This window comes from Haliotis asinina, chromosome 5 (assembly GCF_037392515.1).
Source record: "Haliotis asinina isolate JCU_RB_2024 chromosome 5, JCU_Hal_asi_v2, whole genome shotgun sequence".
Taxonomy (NCBI): domain Eukaryota; kingdom Metazoa; phylum Mollusca; class Gastropoda; order Lepetellida; family Haliotidae; genus Haliotis; species Haliotis asinina.
In genome coordinates this window covers 31,059,151-31,081,354 of record NC_090284.1, presented here as the reverse complement: position 1 = coordinate 31,081,354, position 22,204 = coordinate 31,059,151, and positions in this window count along the sequence as shown.

Sequence of the window (22,204 nt, the reverse complement as noted above, 5' to 3'; positions counted from 1 at the left end):
TAGGTGTTTGTGTGTGTACGTGTGGAGTTAGGTGTGTAAATGGGTGTATTTAGGTGTGTAGGTGTGTGTTGTTAGGTGCATGCGCAGGTGTGTGTGCGTAGGGAGGTGTGTAACGGTGTGTGTGTAGGTGTTTGTGTGTGTACGTGTGGAGTTAGGTGTGTAAATGGGTGTATTTAGGTGTGTAGGTGTGTGTTGTTAGGTGCATGCGCAGGTGTGTGTGTGTAGGGAGGTGTGTAACTGTGTGTAAGTGTGCGTGTAAATGTGTAACGGTGTGTGTGTAGGTGTGTGTGTGTGTACGTGTGGAGTTAGGTGTGTAAATGGGTGTATTTAGGTGTGTAGGTGTGTGTTGTTAGGTGCATGCTCAGGTGTGTGTGTGTAGGGAGTTGTTTAACGGTGTGTGTGTAGGTGTGTGTGTGTGTACGTGTGGAGCTAGGTGTGTAAATGGGTGTATTTATGTGTGTAGGTGTGTGTTGTTAGGTGCATGCGCAGGTGTGTGTGTGTAGGGAGGTGTGTAACTGTGTCCAAGTGTTTGTGTAAGTGTGTAAAGGTGTGGGTGTAGGTGTGTGTGTGTGTACGTGTGGAGTTTGGTGTGTAAATGGGTGTGTTTAGGTGTGTAGGTGTGTGTTGTTAGGTACATGTGCAGGTGTAGGTGTGGACGCAGGTGTGTAACTGTGTGTAAGTGTGTGTGTAACCGTGTAACTGTGTGTTTGTAGGTGTGTGTGTGTGTACGTGTGGAGTTACGTGTTTAAATGGGTGTATTTAGATGTGTAGGTGTGTGTTGTTATGTGCATGCGCAGGTGTGTGTGTGTAGGGAGGTGTGTAACTGTGTATTAGTGTGTGTGTGTAAGTGTGTAACGGTGTGTGTGTAGGTGTGTGTGTGTGTACGTGTGGAGTTAGGTGTGTAAATGGTTGTATTTAGGTGTGTAGGTGTGTGTTGTTAGGTGCGTGCTCAGGTGTGTTTGTAGGGAGGTGTGAAACGGTGTGTGTGTAGGTGTGTGTGTGTGTACATGTGGAGCTAGGTGTGTAAATGGGTGTATTTAGGTGTATAGGTGTGTGTTGTTCGGTGCATGAGCAGGTGTGTGTGTGTAGGGAGGTGTGTAACTGTGTGTAAGTGTGTGTGTAAGTGTGTAACGGTGTGTGTGTAGGTGTGTGTGTGTTTACGTGTGGCGTTAGGTGTGTAAATGGGTGTATTTAGGTGTGTAGGTGTGTGTTGTTAGGTGCATGTGCAGGTGTGTGTGTGTAGGGAGGTGTGTAACTGTGTGTAAGTGTGTGTGTAAGTGTGAAACGGTGTGTGTGTAGGTGTGTGTGTGTGTGTACGTGTGGAGTTAGGTGTGTAAATGGGTGTATTTAGGTGTGTAGGTGTGTGTTGTTAGGTGCATGCGCAGGTGTGTGTGTGTAGGGAAGTGTGCAACGGTGTGTGTGTAAATGTGTATCGGTGTGTGTGTAGGTGTGTGTGCGTACGTGTGGAGTTAGGTGTGTAAATGGGTGTATTTAGGTGTGTAGGTGTGTGTTGTTAGGTACATGTGCAGGTGTAGGTGTGGACGCAGGTGTGTAACTGTGTGTAAGTGTGTGTGTAACTCTGTAACTGTGTGTTTGTAGGTGTGTGTGTGTGTACGTTTGGAGTTAGGTGTGTAAATGGGTGTATTTAGATGTGTAGGTGTGTGTTGTTAGGTGTATGTGCAGGTGTGTGTGTGTAGGGAGGTGTAAATGTGTGTAAGTGTGTAATTGTGTGTGCATGTGTGTGTATGTGTGTGTCTACGTGTGGAGTTAGGTGTGTAAATGGGTGTATTTAGATGTGTAGGTGTGTGTTGTTAGGTGCATGCGCAGGTGTGTGTGTGTAGGGAGGTGTGTAACTGTGTGTAAGTGTGTGTGTAAGTGTGTAACGGTGTGTGTGTAGGTGTGTGTGTGTGTACGTGTGGAGTTAGGTGTGTAAATGGGTGTATTTAGGTGTGTAGGTGTGTGTTGTTAGGTGCATGCGCAGGTGTGTGTGTGTAGGGAGGTATGTAACTGTATGTAAGTGTGTGTGTAAGTGTGTAACAGTGTGTGTGTAGGTGTGTGTGTTTGTACGTGTGGAGTTAGGTGTGTAAATGGGTGTATTTAGGTGTGTAGGTGTGTGTTGTTAGGTGCATGCGCAGGTGTGTGTGTAGGGAGGTGTGTAACGGTGTGTTGATAGGTGTGTGTGTGTGTGTACGATTGGAGTTAGGTGTGTAAATGGGTGTATTTAGGTGTGTAGGTGTGTGTTGTTTGGTGCATGCGCAGGTGTGTGTGTGTAGGGAGGTGTGCAACGGTGTGTGTGTAGGTGTGTGTGTGTGTACGTGTGGAGTTAGGTGTGTAAATGGGTGTATTTAGGTGTGTAGGTGTGTGTTGTTAGGTGCATGCGCAGGTGTGTCTGTGTAGGGAGGTGTGTAACTGTGTGTAAGTGTGTGTGTAAATGTGTAACGGTGTGTGTGTAGGTGTGTGTGTGTGTACGTGTGGAGTTAGGTGTGTAAATGGGTGTATTTAGGTGTGTAGGTGTGTGTTGTTTGGTGCATGCTCAGGTGTGTGTGTGTAGGGAGGTTTTTAACGGTGTGTGTGTAGGTGTGTGTGTGTGTACGTGTGGAGCTAGGTGTGTAAATGGGTGTATTTAGGTGTGTAGGTGTGTGTTGTTAGGTGCATGCGCAGGTGTGTGTGTGTGTAGGGAGGTGTGTAACTGTGTGTAAGTGTGTGTGTAAGTGTGTAACGGTGTGTGTGTAGGTGTGTGTGTGTGTACGTGTGGAGTTAGGTGTGTAAATGGGTGTATTTAGGTGTGTAGGTGTGTGTTGTTAGGTACATGTGCAGGTGTAGGTGTGGACGCAGGTGTGTAACTGTGTGTAAGTGTGTGTGTAACTCTGTAACTGTGTGTTTGTAGGTGTGTGTGTGTGTGTGTGTACGTGTGGAGTTAGGTGTGTAAATGGGTGTATTTAGGTGTGTAGGTGTGTGTTGTTAGGTGCATGCGCAGGTGTGTGTGTGTAGGGAGGTGTGTAACTGTGTGTAAGTGTTTGTGTAAATGTGTAACGGTGTGTGTGTAGGTGTGTGTGTGTACGTGTGGAGTTAGGTGTGTAAATGGGTGTATTTAGGTGTGTACGTGTGTGTTGTTAGGTGCATGCTCAGGTGTGTGTGTGTAGGGAGGTGTTTTACGGTGTGTGTGTAGGTGTGTGTGTGCACGTGTGGTGCTAGGTGTGTAAATGGGTGTATTTAGGTGTGTAGGTGTGTGTTGTTAGGTGTATGTGCAGGTGTGTGTCTGTGTAGGGAGGTGTAACTGTGTGTAAGTGTGTAATTGTGTGTGTATGTGTGTGTGTGTGTGTGTACGTGTGGAGTTAATTGTGTAAATGGGTGTATTTATGTGTGTAGGTGTGTGTTGTTAGGTGCATGCGCATTTGTGTGTGTAGGGAGGTGTGTAACGGTGTGTGTGAATGTGTAACGGTGTGTGTGTAGGTGTGTGTGTGTGTACGTGTGGAGTTAGGTGTGTAAGTGGGTGTATCTAGGTGTGTAGGTGTGTGTTGTTAGGTGCATGCGCAGGTGTGTGTGTGTAGGGAGGTCTGTAACGGTGTGTGTGTAGGTGTGTATGTGTGTGCGTGTGGAGTTAGGTGTGTAAATGGGTGTATTTAGGTGTGTAGGTGTGTGTTGTTAGGTGCATGCGCAGGTGTGTGTGTGTAGGGAGGTGTGTAACTGTGTGTAAGTGTGTGTGTAAGTGTGTAACGGTGTGCGTGTAGGTGTGTGTGCGTACGTGTGGAGTTAGGTGTGTAAATGGGTGTATTTAGGTGTGTAGGTGTGTGTTGTTGGGTACATGTGCAGGTGTAGGTGTGGACGCAGGTGTGTAAGTGTGTGTAGGTGTGTGTGTAACTCTGTAACTGTGTGTTTGTAGGTGTGTGTGTGTACGTGTGGAGTTAGGTGTGTAAATGGGTGTATTTAGGTGTGTAGGTGTGTGTTGTTAGGTGCATGCGCAGGTGTGTGTATGTAGGGAGGTGTGTAACTGTGTATACGTGTGTGTGTAAGTGTGCAACGGTGTGTGTGTAGGTGTGTGTTTGTACGTGTGGAGTTAGGTGTGTAAATAGGTGTATTTAGGTGTGTAGGTGTGTGTTGTTAGGTGCATGCGCAGGTGTGTGTGCGTAGGGAGGTGTGTAACGGTGTGTGTGTAGGTGTTTGTGTGTGTACGTGTGGAGTTAGGTGTGTAAATGGGTGTATTTAGGTGTGTAGGTGTGTGTTGTTAGGTGCATGCGCAGGTGTGTGTGCGTAGGGAGGTGTGTAACGGTGTGTGTGTAGGTGTTTGTGTGTGTACGTGTGGAGTTAGGTGTGTAAATGGGTGTATTTAGGTGTGTAGGTGTGTGTTGTTAGGTGCATGCGCAGGTGTGTGTGTGTAGGGAGGTGTGTAACTGTGTGTAAGTGTGCGTGTAAATGTGTAACGGTGTGTGTGTAGGTGTGTGTGTGTGTACGTGTGGAGTTAGGTGTGTAAATGGGTGTATTTAGGTGTGTAGGTGTGTGTTGTTAGGTGCATGCTCAGGTGTGTGTGTGTAGGGAGTTGTTTAACGGTGTGTGTGTAGGTGTGTGTGTGTGTACGTGTGGAGCTAGGTGTGTAAATGGGTGTATTTATGTGTGTAGGTGTGTGTTGTTAGGTGCATGCGCAGGTGTGTGTGTGTAGGGAGGTGTGTAACTGTGTCCAAGTGTTTGTGTAAGTGTGTAAAGGTGTGGGTGTAGGTGTGTGTGTGTGTACGTGTGGAGTTTGGTGTGTAAATGGGTGTGTTTAGGTGTGTAGGTGTGTGTTGTTAGGTACATGTGCAGGTGTAGGTGTGGACGCAGGTGTGTAACTGTGTGTAAGTGTGTGTGTAACCGTGTAACTGTGTGTTTGTAGGTGTGTGTGTGTGTACGTGTGGAGTTACGTGTTTAAATGGGTGTATTTAGATGTGTAGGTGTGTGTTGTTATGTGCATGCGCAGGTGTGTGTGTGTAGGGAGGTGTGTAACTGTGTATTAGTGTGTGTGTGTAAGTGTGTAACGGTGTGTGTGTAGGTGTGTGTGTGTGTACGTGTGGAGTTAGGTGTGTAAATGGTTGTATTTAGGTGTGTAGGTGTGTGTTGTTAGGTGCGTGCTCAGGTGTGTTTGTAGGGAGGTGTGAAACGGTGTGTGTGTAGGTGTGTGTGTGTGTACATGTGGAGCTAGGTGTGTAAATGGGTGTATTTAGGTGTATAGGTGTGTGTTGTTCGGTGCATGAGCAGGTGTGTGTGTGTAGGGAGGTGTGTAACTGTGTGTAAGTGTGTGTGTAAGTGTGTAACGGTGTGTGTGTAGGTGTGTGTGTGTTTACGTGTGGCGTTAGGTGTGTAAATGGGTGTATTTAGGTGTGTAGGTGTGTGTTGTTAGGTGCATGTGCAGGTGTGTGTGTGTAGGGAGGTGTGTAACTGTGTGTAAGTGTGTGTGTAAGTGTGAAACGGTGTGTGTGTAGGTGTGTGTGTGTGTGTACGTGTGGAGTTAGGTGTGTAAATGGGTGTATTTAGGTGTGTAGGTGTGTGTTGTTAGGTGCATGCGCAGGTGTGTGTGTGTAGGGAAGTGTGCAACGGTGTGTGTGTAAATGTGTATCGGTGTGTGTGTAGGTGTGTGTGCGTACGTGTGGAGTTAGGTGTGTAAATGGGTGTATTTAGGTGTGTAGGTGTGTGTTGTTAGGTACATGTGCAGGTGTAGGTGTGGACGCAGGTGTGTAACTGTGTGTAAGTGTGTGTGTAACTCTGTAACTGTGTGTTTGTAGGTGTGTGTGTGTGTACGTTTGGAGTTAGGTGTGTAAATGGGTGTATTTAGATGTGTAGGTGTGTGTTGTTAGGTGTATGTGCAGGTGTGTGTGTGTAGGGAGGTGTAAATGTGTGTAAGTGTGTAATTGTGTGTGCATGTGTGTGTATGTGTGTGTCTACGTGTGGAGTTAGGTGTGTAAATGGGTGTATTTAGATGTGTAGGTGTGTGTTGTTAGGTGCATGCGCAGGTGTGTGTGTGTAGGGAGGTGTGTAACTGTGTGTAAGTGTGTGTGTAAGTGTGTAACGGTGTGTGTGTAGGTGTGTGTGTGTGTACGTGTGGAGTTAGGTGTGTAAATGGGTGTATTTAGGTGTGTAGGTGTGTGTTGTTAGGTGCATGCGCAGGTGTGTGTGTGTAGGGAGGTATGTAACTGTATGTAAGTGTGTGTGTAAGTGTGTAACAGTGTGTGTGTAGGTGTGTGTGTTTGTACGTGTGGAGTTAGGTGTGTAAATGGGTGTATTTAGGTGTGTAGGTGTGTGTTGTTAGGTGCATGCGCAGGTGTGTGTGTAGGGAGGTGTGTAACGGTGTGTTGATAGGTGTGTGTGTGTGTGTACGATTGGAGTTAGGTGTGTAAATGGGTGTATTTAGGTGTGTAGGTGTGTGTTGTTTGGTGCATGCGCAGGTGTGTGTGTGTAGGGAGGTGTGCAACGGTGTGTGTGTAGGTGTGTGTGTGTGTACGTGTGGAGTTAGGTGTGTAAATGGGTGTATTTAGGTGTGTAGGTGTGTGTTGTTAGGTGCATGCGCAGGTGTGTCTGTGTAGGGAGGTGTGTAACTGTGTGTAAGTGTGTGTGTAAATGTGTAACGGTGTGTGTGTAGGTGTGTGTGTGTGTACGTGTGGAGTTAGGTGTGTAAATGGGTGTATTTAGGTGTGTAGGTGTGTGTTGTTTGGTGCATGCTCAGGTGTGTGTGTGTAGGGAGGTTTTTAACGGTGTGTGTGTAGGTGTGTGTGTGTGTACGTGTGGAGCTAGGTGTGTAAATGGGTGTATTTAGGTGTGTAGGTGTGTGTTGTTAGGTGCATGCGCAGGTGTGTGTGTGTGTAGGGAGGTGTGTAACTGTGTGTAAGTGTGTGTGTAAGTGTGTAACGGTGTGTGTGTAGGTGTGTGTGTGTGTACGTGTGGAGTTAGGTGTGTAAATGGGTGTATTTAGGTGTGTAGGTGTGTGTTGTTAGGTACATGTGCAGGTGTAGGTGTGGACGCAGGTGTGTAACTGTGTGTAAGTGTGTGTGTAACTCTGTAACTGTGTGTTTGTAGGTGTGTGTGTGTGTGTGTGTACGTGTGGAGTTAGGTGTGTAAATGGGTGTATTTAGGTGTGTATGTGTGTGTTTTTAGGTGTATGTGCAGGTGTGTGTGTGTAGGGAGGTGTAACTGTGTGTTAGTGTGTAATTGTGTGTGTATGTGTGTGTGTGTGTGTGTCTACGTGTGGAGTTAGGTGTGTAAATGGGTGTATTTATGTGTGTAGGTGTGTGTTGTTAGGTGCATGCGCAGGTGTGTGTGTGTAGGGAGGTGTGTAACGGTGTGTGTGTAACTCTGTAACTGTGTGTTTGTAGGTGTGTGTGCGTACGTGTGGAGTTAGGTGTGTAAATGGGTGTATTTAGGTGTGTAGGTGTGTGTTGTTAGGTACATGTGCAGGTGTAGGTGTGGACGCAGGTGTGTAACTGTGTGTAAGTGTGTGTGTAACTCTGTAACTGTGTGTTTGTAGGTGTGTGTGTGTGTACGTGTGGAGTTAGGTGTGTAAATGGGTGTGTTTAGGTGTGTAGGTGTGTGTTGTTAGGTACATGTGCAGGTGTAGGTGTGGACGCAGGTGTGTAACTGTGTGTAAGTGTGTGTGTAACCGTGTAACTGTGTGTTTGTAGGTGTGTGTGTGTGTACGTGTGGAGTTACGTGTGTAAATGGGTGTATTTAGGTGTGTAGGTGTGTGTTGCTAGGTGCGTGCGCAGGTGTGTTTGTAGGGAGGTGTGTAACGGTGTGTGTGTAGGTGTGTGTGTGTGTACATGTGGAGCTAGGTGTGTAAATGGGTGTATTTAGGTGTATAGGTGTGTGTTGTTAGGTGCATGCGCAGGTGTGTGTGTAGGGAGGTGTGTAACTGTGTGTAAGTGTGTGTGTAAGTGTGTAACGGTGTGTGTGTAGGTGTGTGTGTGTTTACGTGTGGCGTTAGGTGTGTAAATGGGTGTATTTAGGTGTGTAGGTGTGTGTTGTTAGGTGCATGCACAGGTGTGTGTGTGTAGGGAGGTGTGTAACTGTGTGTAAGTGTGTGTGTAAGTGTGAAACGGTGTGTGTGTAGGTGTGTGTGTGTGTGTACGTGTGGAGTTAGGTGTGTAAATGGGTGTATTTAGGTGTGTAGGTGTGTGTTGTTAGGAGCATGCGCAGGTGTGTGTGTGTAGGGAGGTGTGCAACGGTGTGTGTGTAAATGTGAAACGGTGTGTGTGTAGGTGTGTGTGCGTACGTGTGGAGTTAGGTGTGTAAATGGGTGTATTTAGGTGTGTAGGTGTGTGTTGTTAGGTACATGTGCAGGTGTAGGTGTGGACGCAGGTGTGTAACTGTGTGTATGTGTGTGTGTAACTCTGTAACTGTGTGTTTGTAGGTGTGTGTGTGTGTACGTGTGGAGATAGGTGTGTAAATGGGTGTATTTAGATGTGTAGGTGTGTGTTGTTAGGTGTATGTGCAGGTGTGTGTGTGTAGGGAGGTGTAACTGTGTGTAAGTGTGTAATTGTGTGTGCATGTGTGTGTGTGTGTGTGTCTACGTGTGGAGTTAGGTGTGTAAATGGGTGTATTTAGATGTTTAGGTGTGTGTTGTTAGGTGCATGCGCAGGTGTGTGTGTGTATTGAGGTGTGTAACTGTGTGTAAGTGTGTGTGTAAGTGTGTAACGGTGTGTGTGTAGGTGTGTGTGTGTGTACGTGTGGAGTTAGGTGTGTAAATGGGTGTACTTAGGTGTGTAGGTGTGTGTTGTTAGGTGCATGCGCAGGTGTGTGTGTGTAGGGAGGTATGTAACTGTATGTAAGTGTGTGTGTAAGTGTGTAACAGTGTGTGTGTAGGTGTGTGTGTTTGTACGTGTGGAGTTAGGTGTGTAAATGGGTGTATTTAGGTGTGTAGGTGTGTGTTGTTAGGTGCATGCGCAGGTGTGTGTGTAGGGAGGTGTGTAACGGTGTGTTGATAGGTGTGTGTGTGTGTGTACGATTGGAGTTAGGTGTGTAAATGGGTGTATTTAGGTGTGTAGGTGTGTGTTGTTAGGTGCATGCGCAGGTGTGTGTGTGTAGGGAGGTGTGCAACGGTGTGTGTGTAGGTGTGAGTGTGTGTACGTGTGGAGTTAGGTGTGTAAATGGGTGTATTTAGGTGTGTAGGTGTGTGTTGTTAGGTGCATGCGCAGGTGTGTCTGTGTAGGGAGGTGTGTAACTGTGTGTAAGTGTGTGTGTTAATGTGTAACGGTGTGTGTGTAGGTGTGTGTGTGTGTACGTGTGGAGTTAGGTGTGTAAATGGGTGTATTTAGGTGTGTAGGTGTGTGTTGTTTGGTGCATGCTCAGGTGTGTGTGTGTAGGGAGGTGTTTAACGGTGTGTGTGTAGGTGTGTGTGTGTGTACGTGTGGAGCTAGGTGTGTAAATGGGTGTATTTAGGTGTGTAGGTGTGTGTTGTTAGGTGCATGCGCAGGTGTGTGTGTGTGTAGGGAGGTGTGTAGGTGTGTGTAAGTGTGTGTGTAAGTGTGTAACGGTGTGTGTGTAGGTGTGTGTGTGTGTACGTGTGGAGTTAGGTGTGTAAATGGGTGTATTTAGGTGTGTAGGTGTGTGTTGTTAGGTACATGTGCAGGTGCAGGTGTGGACGCAGGTGTGTAACTGTGTGTAAGTGTGTGTGTAACTCTGTAACTGTGTGTTTGTAGGTGTGTGTGTGTGTGTGTACGTGTGGAGTTAGGTGTGCAAATGGGTGTATTTAGGTGTGTATGTGTGTGTTTTTAGGTGTATGTGCAGGTGTGTGTGTGTAGGGAGGTGTAACTGTGTGTAAGTGTGTAATTGTGTGTGTATGTGTGTGTGTGTGTGAGTCTACGTGTGGAGTTAGGTGTGTAAATGGGTGTATTTATGTGTGTAGGTGTGTGTTGTTAGGTGCATGCGCAGGTGTGTGTGTGTAGGGAGGTGTGTAACGGTGTGTGTGTAAATGTGTAACGGTGTGTGTGTAGGTGTGTGTGCGTACGTGTGGAGTTAGGTGTGTAAATGGGTGTATTTAGGTGTGTAGGTGTGTGTTGTTAGGTACATGTGCAGGTGTAGGTGTGGACGCAGGTGTGTAACTGTGTGTAAGTGTGTGTGTAACTCTGTAACTGTGTGTTTGTAGGTGTGTGTGTGTGTACGTGTGGAGTTAGGTGTGTAAATGGATGTGTTTAGGTGTGTAGGTGTGTGTTGTTAGGTACATGTGCAGGTGTAGGTGTGGACGCAGGTGTGTAACTGTGTGTAAGTGTGTGTGTAACCGTGTAACTGTGTGTTTGTAGGTGTGTGTGTGTGTACGTGTGGAGTTACGTGTGTAAATGGGTGTATTTAGGTGTGTAGGTGTGTGTTGCTAGGTGCGTGCGCAGGTGTGTTTGTAGGGAGGTGTGTAACGGTGTGTGTGTAGGTGTGTGTGTGTGTACATGTGGAGTTAGGTGTGTAAATGGGTGTATTTAGGTGTATAGGTGTGTGTTGTTAGGTGCATGCGCAGGTGTGTGTGTGTAGGGAGGTGTGTAACTGTGTGTAAGTGTGTGTGTAAGTGTGTAACGGTGTGTGTGTAGGTGTGTGTGTGTTTACGTGTGGCGTTAGGTGTGTAAATGGGTGTATTTAGGTGTGTAGGTGTGTGTTGTTAGGTGCATGCGCAGGTGTGTGTGTGTAGGGAGGTGTGTAACTGTGTGTAAGTGTGTGTGTGAGTGTGAAACGGTTTGTGTGTAGGTGTGTGTGTGTGTGTACGTGTGGAGTTAGGTGTGTAAATGGGTGTATTTAGGTGTGTAGGTGTGTGTTGTTAGGTTCATGCGCAGGTGTGTGTGTGTAGGCATGTGTGTATCTGTGTGTAAGTGTGTGTGTAACTCTGGAACGGTGTGTTTGTATGTGTGTGTTTGTACGTGTGGAGTTAGGTGTGTAAATGGGTGTATTTAGGTGTATAGGTGTTTGTTGTTAGGTGCATGCACAGGTGTGTGTGTGTAGGGAGGTGTGTAACTGTGTGTAAGTGTGTGTGTAAGTGTGTAACGGTGTGTGTGTAGGTGTGTGTGTGTGTGTGCGTGTGGAGTTAGGTGTGTAAATGGGTGTATTTAGGTGTGTATATGTGTGTTGTTAGGTGTATGTGCAGGTGTGTGTGTGTAGGGAGGTGTAACTGTGTGTAAGTGTGTAATTGTGTGTGTATGTATGTGTGTGTGTGTGTCTACGTGTGGAGTTAGGTGTGTAAGTGGCTGTATTTATGTGTGTAGGTGTGTGTTGTTAGGTGCATGCGCAGTTGTGTGTGTGTAGGGAGGTGTGCAACGGTGTGTGTGTAAATGTGTAACGGTGTGTGTGTAGGTGTGTGTGTGTCTACGTGTGGAGTTAGGTGTGTAAATGGGTGTATTTAGATGTGTAGGTGTGTGTTGTTAGGTGCATGCGCAGGTGTGTGTGTGTAGGGAGGTGTGTAACTGTGTGTAAGTGTGTGTGTAAGTGTGTAACGGTGTGTGTGTAGGTGTGTGTGTGTGTACGTGTGGAGTTAGGTGTGTAAATGGGTGTATTTAGGTGTGTAGGTGTGTGTTGTTAGGTGCATGCGCAGGTGTGTGTGTGTAGGGAGGTATGTAACTGTATGTAAGTGTGTGTGTAAGTGTGTAACAGTGTGTGTGTAGGTGTGTGTGTTTGTACGTGTGGAGTTAGGTGTGTAAATGGGTGTGTTTAGGTGTGTAGGTGTGTGTTGTTAGGTGCATGCGCAGGTGTGTGTGTAGGGAGGTGTGCAACGGTGTGTTGATAGGTGTGTGTGTGTGTGTACGATTGGAGTTAGGTGTGTAAATGGGTGTATTTAGGTGTGTAGGTGTGTGTTGTTAGGTGCATGCGCAGGTGTGTGTGTGTAGGGAGGTGTGCAACGGTGTGTGTGTAGGTGTGTGTGTGTGTACGTGTGGAGTTAGGTGTGTAAATGGGTGTATTTAGGTGTGTAGGTGTGTGTTGTTAGGTGCATGCGCAGGTGTGTCTGTGTAGGGAGGTGTGTAACTGTGTGTAAGTGTGTGTGTAAATGTGTAACGGTGTGTGTGTAGGTGTGTGTGTGTGTACGTGTGGAGTTAGGTGTGTAAATGGGTGTATTTAGGTGTGTAGGTGTGTGTTGTTTGGTGCATGCTCAGGTGTGTGTGTGTAGGGAGGTGTTTAACGGTGTGTGTGTAGGTGTGTGTGTGTGTACGTGTGGAGCTAGGTGTGTAAATGGGTGTATTTAGGTGTGTAGGTGTGTGTTGTTAGGTGCATGCGCAGGTGTGTGTGTGTGTAGGGAGGTGTGTAACTGTGTGTAAGTGTGTGTGTAAGTGTGTGACGGTGTGTGTGTAGGTGTGTGTGTGTGTACGTGTGGAGTTAGGTGTGTAAATGGGTGTATTTAGGTGTGTAGGTGTGTGTTGTTAGGTACATGTGCAGGTGTAGGTGTGGACGCAGGTGTGTAACTGTGTGTAAGTGTGTGTGTAACTCTGTAACTGTGTGTTTGTAGGTGTGTGTGTGTGTGTGTACGTCTGGAGTTAGGTGTGCAAATGGGTGTATTTAGGTGTGTATGTGTGTGTTTTTAGGTGTATGTGCAGGTGTGTGTGTGTAGGGAGGTGTAACTGTGTGTAAGTGTGTAATTGTGTGTGTATGTGTGTGTGTGTGTGTGTCTACGTGTGGAGTTAGGTGTGTAAATGGGTGTATTTATGTGTGTAGGTGTGTGTTGTTAGGTGCATGCGCAGGTGTGTGTGTGTAGGGAGGTGTGTAACGGTGTGTGTGTAAATGTGTAACGGTGTGTGTGTAGGTGTGTGTGCGTACGTGTGGAGTTAGGTGTGTAAATGGGTGTATTTAGGTGTGTAGGTGTGTGTTGTTAGGTACATGTGCAGGTGTAGGTGTGGACGCAGGTGTGTAACTGTGTGTAAGTGTGTGTGTAACTCTGTAACTGTGTGTTTGTAGGTGTGTGTGTGTGTACGTGTGGAGTTAGGTGTGTAAATGGGTGTGTTTAGGTATGTAGGTGTGTGTTGTTAGGTACATGTGCAGGTGTAGGTGTGGACGCAGGTGTGTAACTGTGTGTAAGTGTGTGTGTAACCGTGTAACTGTGTGTTTGTAGGTGTGTGTGTGTGTACGTGTGGAGTTACGTGTGTAAATGGGTGTATTTAGGTGTGTAGGTGTGTGTTGCTAGGTGCGTGCGCAGGTGTGTTTGTAGGGAGGTGTGTAACGGTGTGTGTGTAGGTGTGTGTGTGTGTACATGTGGAGCTAGGTGTGTAAATGGGTGTATTTAGGTGTATAGGTGTGTGTTGCTAGGTGCATGCGCAGGTGTGTGTGTGTAGGGAGGTGTGTAACTGTGTGTAAGTGTGTGTGTAAGTGTGTAACGGTGTGTGTGTAGGTGTGTGTGTGTGTACGTGTGGCGTTAGGTGTGTAAATGGGTGTATTTAGGTGTGTAGGTGTGTGTTGTTAGGTGCATGCGCAGGTGTGTGTGTGTAGGGAGGTGTGTAACTGTGTGTAAGTGTGTGTGTAAGTGTGAAACGGTGTGTGTGTAGGTGTGTTTGTGTGTGTACGTGTGGAGTTAGGTGTGTAAATGGGTGTATTTAGGTGTGTAGGTGTGTGTTGTTAGGTTCATGCGCAGGTGTGTGTGTGTAGGCATGTGTGTATCTGTGTGTAAGTGTGTGTGTAACTCTGGAACGGTGTGTTTGTATGTGTGTGTTTGTACGTGTGGAGTTAGGTGTGTAAATGGGTGTATTTAGGTGTATAGGTGTTTGTTGTTAGGTGCATGCACAGGTGTGTGTGTGTAGGGAGATGTGTAACTGTGTGTAAGTGTGTGTGTAAGTGTGTAACGGTGTGTACGGAGGTGTGTGTGTGTGTGTGTGCGTGTGGAGTTAGGTGTGCAAATGGGTGTATTTAGGTGTGTATGTGTGTGTTGTTAGGTGTATGTGCAGGTGTGTGTGTGTAGGGAGGTGTAACTGTGTGTAAGTGTGTAATTGTGTGTGTATGTATGTGTGTGTGTGTGTCTACGTGTGGAGTTAGGTGTGTAAGTGGCTGTATTTATGTGTGTAGGTGTGTGTTGTTAGGTGCATGCGCAGGTGTGTGTGTGTAGGGAGGTGTGCAACGGTGTGTGTGTAAATGTGTAACGGTGTGTGTGTAGGTGTGTGTGCGTACGTCTGGAGTTAGGTGTGTAAATGGGTGTATTTAGGTGTGTAGGTGTGTGTTGTTAGGTACATGTGCAGGTGTAGGTGTGGACGCAGGTGTGTAACTGTGTGTAAGTGTGTGTGTAACTCTGTAACTGTGTGTTTGTAGGTGTGTGTGTGTGTACGTGTGGAGTTAGGTGTGTAAATGGGTGTATTTAGATGTGTAGGTGTGTGTTGTTAGGTGTATGTGCAGGTGTGTGTGTGTAGGGAGGTGTAACTGTGTGTAAGTGTGTAATTGTGTGTGCATGTGTGTGTGTGTGTGTCTACGTGTGGAGTTAGGTGTGTAAATGGGTGTATTTAGATGTGTAGGTGTGTGTTGTTAGGTGCATGCGCAGGTGTGTGTGTGTAGGGAGGTGTGTAACTGTGTGTAAGTGTGTGTGTAAGTGTGTAACGGTGTGTGTGTAGGTGTGTGTGTGTGTACGTGTGGAGTTAGGTGTGTAAATGGGTGTATTTAGGTGTGTAGATGTGTGTTGTTAGGTGCATGCGCAGGTGTGTGTGTGTAGGGAGGTATGTAACTGTATGTAAGTGTGTGTGTAAGTGTGTAACAGTGTGTGTGTAGGTGTGTGTGTTTGTACGTGTGGAGTTAGGTGTGTAAATGGGTGTATTTAGGTGTGTAGGTGTGTGTTGTTAGGTGCATGCGCAGGTGTGTGTGTAGGGAGGTGTGTAACGGTGTGTTGATAGGTGTGTGTGTGTGTGTACGATTGGAGTTAGGTGTGTAAATGGGTGTATTTAGGTGTGTAGGTGTGTGTTGTTAGGTGCATGCGCAGGTGTGTGTGTGTAGGGAGGTGTGCAACGGTGTGTGTGTAGGTGTGTGTGTGTGTACGTGTGGAGTTAGGTGTGTAAATGGGTGTATTTAGGTGTGTAGGTGTGTGTTGTTAGGTGCATGCGCAGGTGTGTCTGTGTAGGGAGGTGTGTAACTGTGTGTAAGTGTGTGTGTAAATGTGTAACGGTGTGTGTGTAGGTGTGTGTGTGTGTACGTGTGGAGTTAGGTGTGTAAATGGGTGTATTTAGGTGTGTAGGTGTGTGTTGTTTGGTGCATGCTCAGGTGTGTGTGTGTAGGGAGGTGTTTAACGGTGTGTGTGTAGGTGTGTGTGTGTGTACGTGTGGAGCTAGGTGTGTAAATGGGTGTATTTAGGTGTGTAGGTGTGTGTTGTTAGGTGCATGCGCAGGTGTGTGTGTGTGTAGGGAGGTGTGTAACTGTGTGTAAGTGTGTGTGTAAGTGTGTGACGGTGTGTGTGTAGGTGTGTGTGTGTGTACGTGTGGAGTTAGGTGTGTAAATGGGTGTATTTAGGTGTGTAGGTGTGTGTTGTTAGGTACATGTGCAGGTGTAGGTGTGGACGCAGGTGTGTAACTGTGTGTAAGTGTGTGTGTAACTCTGTAACTGTGTGTTTGTAGGTGTGTGTGTGTGTGTGTACGTGTGGAGTTAGGTGTGCAAATGGGTGTATTTAGGTGTGTATGTGTGTGTTTTTAGGTGTATGTGCAGGTGTGTGTGTGTAGGGAGGTGTAACTGTGTGTAAGTGTGTAATTGTGTGTGTATGTGTGTGTGTGTGTGTCTACGTGTGGAGTTAGGTGTGTAAATGGGTGTATTTATGTGTGTAGGTGTGTGTTGTTAGGTGCATGCGCAGGTGTGTGTGTGTAGGGAGGTGTGTAACGGTGTGTGTGTAAATGTGTAACGGTGTGTGTGTAGGTGTGTGTGCGTACGTGTGGAGCTAGGTGTGTAAATGGGTGTATTTAGGTGTGTAGGTGTGTGTTGTTAGGTACATGTGCAGGTGTAGGTGTGGACGCAGGTGTGTAACTGTGTGTAAGTGTGTGTGTAACTCTGTAACTGTGTGTTTGTAGGTGTGTGTGTGTGTACGTGTGGAGTTAGGTGTGTAAATGGGTGTGTTTAGGTGTGTAGGTGTGTGTTGTTAGGTACATGTGCAGGTGTAGGTGTGGACGCAGGTGTGTAACTGTGTGTAAGTGTGTGTGTAACCGTGTAACTGTGTGTTTGTAGGTGTGTGTGTGTGTACGTGTGGAGTTACGTGTGTAAATGGGTGTATTTAGGTGTGTAGGTGTGTGTTGCTAGGTGCGTGCGCAGGTGTGTTTGTAGGGAGGTGTGTAACGGTGTGTGTGTAGGTGTGTGTGTGTGTACATGTGGAGCTAGGTGTGTAAATGGGTGTATTTAGGTGTATAGGTGTGTGTTGCTAGGTGCATGCGCAGGTGTGTGTGTGTAGGGAGGTGTGTAACTGTGTGTAAGTGTGTGTGTAAGTGTGTAACGGTGTGTGTGTAGGTGTGTGTGTGTTTACGTGTGGCGTTAGGTGTGTAAATGGGTGTATTTAGGTGTGTAGGTGTGTGTTGTTAGGTGCATGCGCAGGTGTGTGTGTGTAGGGAGGTGTGTAACTGTGTATAGGTGTGTGTGTAAGTGTGCAACGGTGTGTGTGTAGGTGTGTGTGTGTACGTGTGGAGTTAGGTGTGTAAATGGGTGTATTTAGGTGTGTAGGTGTGTGTTGTTAGGTGCATGCGCAGGTGTGTGTGTGTAGGGAGGTATGTAACTGTATGTAAGTGTGTGTGTAAGTGTGTAACAGTGTGTGTGTAGGTGTGTGTGTTTGTACGTGTGGAGTTAGGTGTGTAAATGGGTGTATTTAGGTGTGTAGGTGTGTGTTGTTAGGTGCATGCGCAGGTGTGTGTGTAGGGAGGTGTGTAACGGTGTGTTGATACGTGTGTGTGTGTGTGTACGATTGGAGTTAGGTGTGTAAATGGGTGTATTTAGGTGTGTAGGTGTGTGTTGTTAGGTGCATGCGCAGGTGTGTGTGTGTAGGGAGGTGTGTAACGGTGTGTGTGTAGGTGTGTGTGTGTGTACGTGTGGAGTTAGGTGTGTAAATGGGTGTATTTAGGTGTGTAGGTGTGTGTTGTTAGGTGCATGCGCAGGTGTGTCTGTGCAGGGAGGTGTGTAACTGTGTGTAAGTGTGTGTGTAAGTGTGTAACGGTGTGTGTGTAGGTGTGTGTGTGTGTACGTGTGGAGTTAGGTGTGTAAATGGGTGTATTTAGGTGTGTAGGTGTGTGTTGTTAGGTACATGTGCAGGTGTAGGTGTCGACGCAGGTGTGTAACTGTGTGTAAGTGTGTGTGTAACTGTGTAACTGTGTGTTTGTAGGTGTGTGTGTGTGTGTGTACGTGTGGAGTTAGGTGTGCAAATGGGTGTATTTAGGTGTGTATGTGTGTGTTTTTAGGTGTATGTGCAGGTGTGTGTGTGTAGGGAGGTGTAACTGTGTGTAAGTGTGTAATTGTGTGTGTATGTGTGTGTGTGTGTGTGTCTACGTGTGGAGTTAGGTGTGTAAATGGGTGTATTTATGTGTGTAGGTGTGTGTTGTTAGGTGCATGCGCAGGTGTGTGTGTGTAGGGAGGTGTGTAACGGTGTGTGTGTAAATGTGTAACGGTGTGTGTGTAGGTGTGTGTGCGTACGTGTGGAGTTAGGTGTGTAAATGGGTGTATTTAGGTGTGTAGGTGTGTGTTGTTACGTACATGTGCAGGTGTAGGTGTGGACGCAGGTGCGTAACTGTGTGTAAGTGTGTGTGTAGCTCTGTAACTGTGTGTTTGTAGGTGTGTGTGTGTGTACGTGTGGAGTTTGGTGTGTAAATGGGTGTATTTAGATGTGTAGGTGTGTGTTGTTATGTGCATGCGCAGGTGTGTGTATGTAGGGAGGTGTGTAACTGTGTATAGGTGTGTGTGTAAGTGTGTACCGGTGTGTGTGTAGGTGTGTGTGTGTGTACGTGTGGAGTTAGGTGTGTAAATGGGTGTATTTAGGTGTGTAGGTGTGTGTTGTTAGGTGCATGCGCAGGTGTGTGTGTGTAGGGAGGTATGTAACTGTATGTAAGTGTGTGTGTAAGGGTGCAACAGTGTGTGTGTAGGTGTGTGTGTTTGTACGTGTGGAGTTAGGTGTGTAAATGGGTGTATTTAGGTGTGTAAGTGTGTGTTGTTAGGTGCATGCGCAGGTGTGTGTGTACGGAGGTCTGTAACGGTGTGTTGATAGGTGTGTGTCTGTGTGTACGATTAGAGTTAGGTGTGTAAATGGGTGTATTTAGGTGTGTAGGTGTGTGTTGTTAGGTGCATGAGCAGGTGTGTGTGTGTAGGGAGGTGCTTAACGGTGTGTGTGTAGGTGTGTGTGTGTGTACGTGTGGAGCTAGGTGTGTAAATGGGTGTATTTAGATGTGTAGGTGTGTGTTGTTAGGTGCATGCGCAGGTGTGTGTGTGTAGGGAGGTGTGCAACTGTGTGTAAGTGTGTGTGTAAGTGTGTAACGGTGTGTGTAGGTGTGTGTGTGTGTACGTGTGGAGTTGGGTGTGCAAATGGGTGTATTTAGGTGTGTATGTGTGTGTTTTTAGGTGTATGTGCAGGTGTGTGTGTGTGCAGGGAGGTGTAACTGTGTGTAAGTGTGTAATTGTGTGTGTATGTGTGTTTGTGTGTGTCTACGTGTGGAGTTAGGTGTGTAAATGGGTGTATTTAGGTGTGTAGGTGTGTGTTGTTTGGTACATGTGCAGGTGTAGGTGTGGACGCAGGTGTGTAACTGTGTGTAAGTGTGTGTGTAACTCTGTAGCTGTGTGTTTGTAGGTGTGTGTGTGTGTACGTGTGGAGTTAGGTGTGTAAATGGATGTATTTAGATGTGTAGGTGTGTGTTGTTTGGTGCATGCGCAGGTGTGTGTATGTAGGGAGGTGTGTAACTGTGTATAGGTTTGTGTGTAAGTGTGTAACGGTGTGTGTGTAGGTGTGTGTGTGTGTACGTGTGGAGTTAGGTGTGTAAATGGGTGTATTTAGGTGTGTAGGTGTGTGTTGTTAGGTGCATGCGCAGGTGTGTGTGTGTAGGGAGGTATGTAACTGTATGTAAGTGTGTGTGTAAGGGTGTAACAGTGTGTGTGTAGGTGTGTGTGTTTGTACGTGTTGAGTTAGGTGTGTAAATGGGTGTATTTAGGTGTGTAGGTGTGTGTTGTTAGGTGCATGAGCAGGTGTGTGTGTAGGGAGGTGTGTAACGGTGTGTTGATAGGTGTGTGTGTGTGTGTACGATTGGAGTTAGGTGTGTAAATGGGTGTATTTAGGTGTGTAGGTGTGTGTTGTTAGGTGCATGCGCAGGTGTGTGTGTGTAGGGAGGTGTGCAACGGTGTGTGTGTAGGTGTGTGTGTGTGTACGTGTGGAGTTAGGTGTGTAAATGGGTGTATTTAGGTGTGTAGGTGTGTGTTGTTAGGTGCATGCGCAGGTGTGTCTGTGTAGGGAGGTGTGTAACTGTGTGTAATTGTGTGTGTAAATGTGTAACGGTGTGTGTGTAGGTGTGTGTGTGTGTACGTGTGGAGTTAGGTGTGTAAATGGGTGTATTTAGGTGTGTAGGTGTGTGTTGTTTGGTGCATGCTCAGGTGTGTGTGTGTAGGGAGGTGTTTAACGGTGTGTGTGTAGGTGTGTGTGTGTGTACGTGTGGACCTAGGTGTGTAAATGGGTGTATTTAGGTGTGTAGGTGTGTGTTGTTAGGTGCATGCGCAGGTGTGTGTGTGTAGGGAGGTGTGTAACTGTGTGTAAGTGTGTGTGTAAGTGTGTAACGGTGTGTGTGTAGGTGTGTGTGTGTGTGTACGTGTGGAGTTAGGTGTGTAAATGGGTGTATTTAGGTGTGTAGGTGTGTGTTGTTAGGTACATGTGCAGGTGTAGGTGTGGACGCAGGTGTGTAACTGTGTGTAAGTGTGTGTGTAACTCTGTAGCTGTGTGTTTGTAGGTGTGTGTGTGTGTACGTGTGGAGTTAGGGGTGTAAATGGGTGTATTTAGATGTGTAGGTGTGTGTTGTTAGGTGCATGCGCAGGTGTGTGTAGGTAGGGAGGTGTGTAACTGTGTATAGGTGTGTGTGTAAGTGTGTAACGGTGTGTGTGTAGGTGTGTGTGTGTGTACGTGTGGAGTTAGGTGTGTAAAAGGGTGTATTTAGGTGTGTAGGTGTGTGTTGTTAGGTGCATGCGCAGGTGTGTGTGTGTAGGGAGGTATGTAACTGTATGTAAGTGTGTGTGTAAGGGTGTAACAGTGTGTGTGTAGGTGTGTGTGTTTGTACGTGTGGAGTTAGGTGTGTAAATGGGTGTATTTAGGTGTGTAGGTGTGTGTTGTTAGGTGCATGAGCAGGTGTGTGTGTAGGGAGGTCTGTAACGGTGTATTGATAGGTGTGTGTGTGTACGATTGGAGTTAGGTGTGTAAATGGGTGTATTTAGGTGTGTAGGTGTGTGTTGTTAGGTGCATGCGCAGGTGTGTGTGTGTAGGGAGGTGTGTAACGGTGTGTGTGTAGGGAGGTGTGTGTGTACGTGTGGAGTTAGGTGTGTAAATGGGTGTATTTAGGTGTGTAGGTGTGTGTTGTTAGGTGCATGCGCAGGTGTGTGTGTGTAGGGGGGGTGTAACTGTGTGTAAGTGTGTGTGTAAATGTGTAACGGTGTGTGTGTAGGTGTGTGTGTGTGTACGTGTGGAGTTAGGTGTGTAAATGGGTGTATTTAGGTGTGTAGGTGTGTGGTGTTTGGTGCATGCTCAGGTGTGTGTGTGTAGGGAGGTGCTTAACGGTGTGTGTGTAGGTGTGTGTGTGTGTACGTGTGGAGCTAGGTGTGTAAATGGGTGTATTTAGGTGTGTAGGTGTGTGTTGTTAGGTGCATGCGCAGGTGTGTGTGTGTAGGGAGGTGTGCAACTGTGTGTAATTGTGTGTGTAAGTGTGTAACGGTGTGTGTGGGTGTGGGTGTGTGTACGTGTGGAGTTAGGTGTGCAAATGGGTGTATTTAGGTGTGTATGTGTGTGTTTTTAGGTGTATGTGCAGGTGTGTGTGTGTAGGGAGGTGTAACTGTGTGTAAGTGTGTAATTGTGTGTGTATCTGTGTGTGTGTGTGTGTCTTCGTGTGGAGTTAGGTGTGTAAATGGGTGTATTTATGTGTGTAGGTGTGTGTTGTTAGGTGCATGCGCAGGTGTGTGTGTGTAGGGAGGTGTGTAACGGTGTGTGTGTAAATGTGTGACGGTGTGTGTGTAGGTGTGTGTGCGTACGTGTGGAGTTAGGTGTGTAAATGGGTGTATTTAGGTGTGTAGGTGTGTGTTGTTAGGTACATGTGCAGGTGTAGGTGTGGACGCAGGTGTGTAACTGTGTGTAAGTGTGTGTGTAACTCTGTAGCTGTGTGTTTGTAGGTGTGTGTGTGTGTACGTGTGGAGTTAGGTGTGTAAATGGGTGTATTTAGATGTGTAGGTGTTTGTTGCTAGGTGCATGCGCAGGTGTGTGTATGTAGGGAGGTGTGTAACTGTGTATAGGTGTGTGTGTAAGTGTGTAACGGTGTGTGTGTAGGTGTGTGTGTGTGTAGGTGTGGAGTTAGGTGTGTAAATGGGTGTATTTAGGTGTGTAGGTGTGTGTTGTTACGTGCATGCGCAGGTGTGTGTGTGTAGGGAGGTATGTAACTGTATGTAAGTGTGTGTGTAAGGGTGCAACAGTGTGTGTGTAGGTGTGTGTGTTTGTACGTGTGGAGTTAGGTGTGTAAATGGGTGTATTTAGGTGTGTAGGTGTGTGTTGTTAGGTGCATGCGCAGGTGTGTGTGTAGGGAGGTCTGTAACGGTGTATTGATAGGTGTGTGTGTGTGTACGATTGGAGTTAGGTGTGTAAATGGGTGTATTTAGGTGTGTATTTGTTTGTTGTTAGGTGCATGCACAGGTGTGTGTGTGTAGGGAGGTGTGTAACTGTGTGTAAGTGTGTGTGTAAGTGTGTATCGGTGTGTGTGTAACGGTGTGTGTGTGTGTGTGCGTGTGGAGTTAGGTGTGCAAATGGGTGTATTTAGGTGTGTATGTGTGTGTTGTTAGGTGTATGTGCAGGTGTGTGTGTGTAGGGAGGTGTAACTGTGTGTAAGTGTGTAATTGTGTGTGTATGTATGTGTGTGTGTGTGTCTACGTGTGGAGTTAGGTGTGTAAGTGGCTGTATTTATGTGTGTAGGTGTGTGTTGTTAGGTGCATGCGCAGGTGTGTGTGTGTAGGGAGGTGTGCAACGGTGTGTGTGTAAATGTGTAACGGTGTGTGTGTAGGTGTGTGTGCGTACGTCTGGAGTTAGGTGTGTAAATGGGTGTATTTAGGTGTGTAGGTGTGTGTTGTT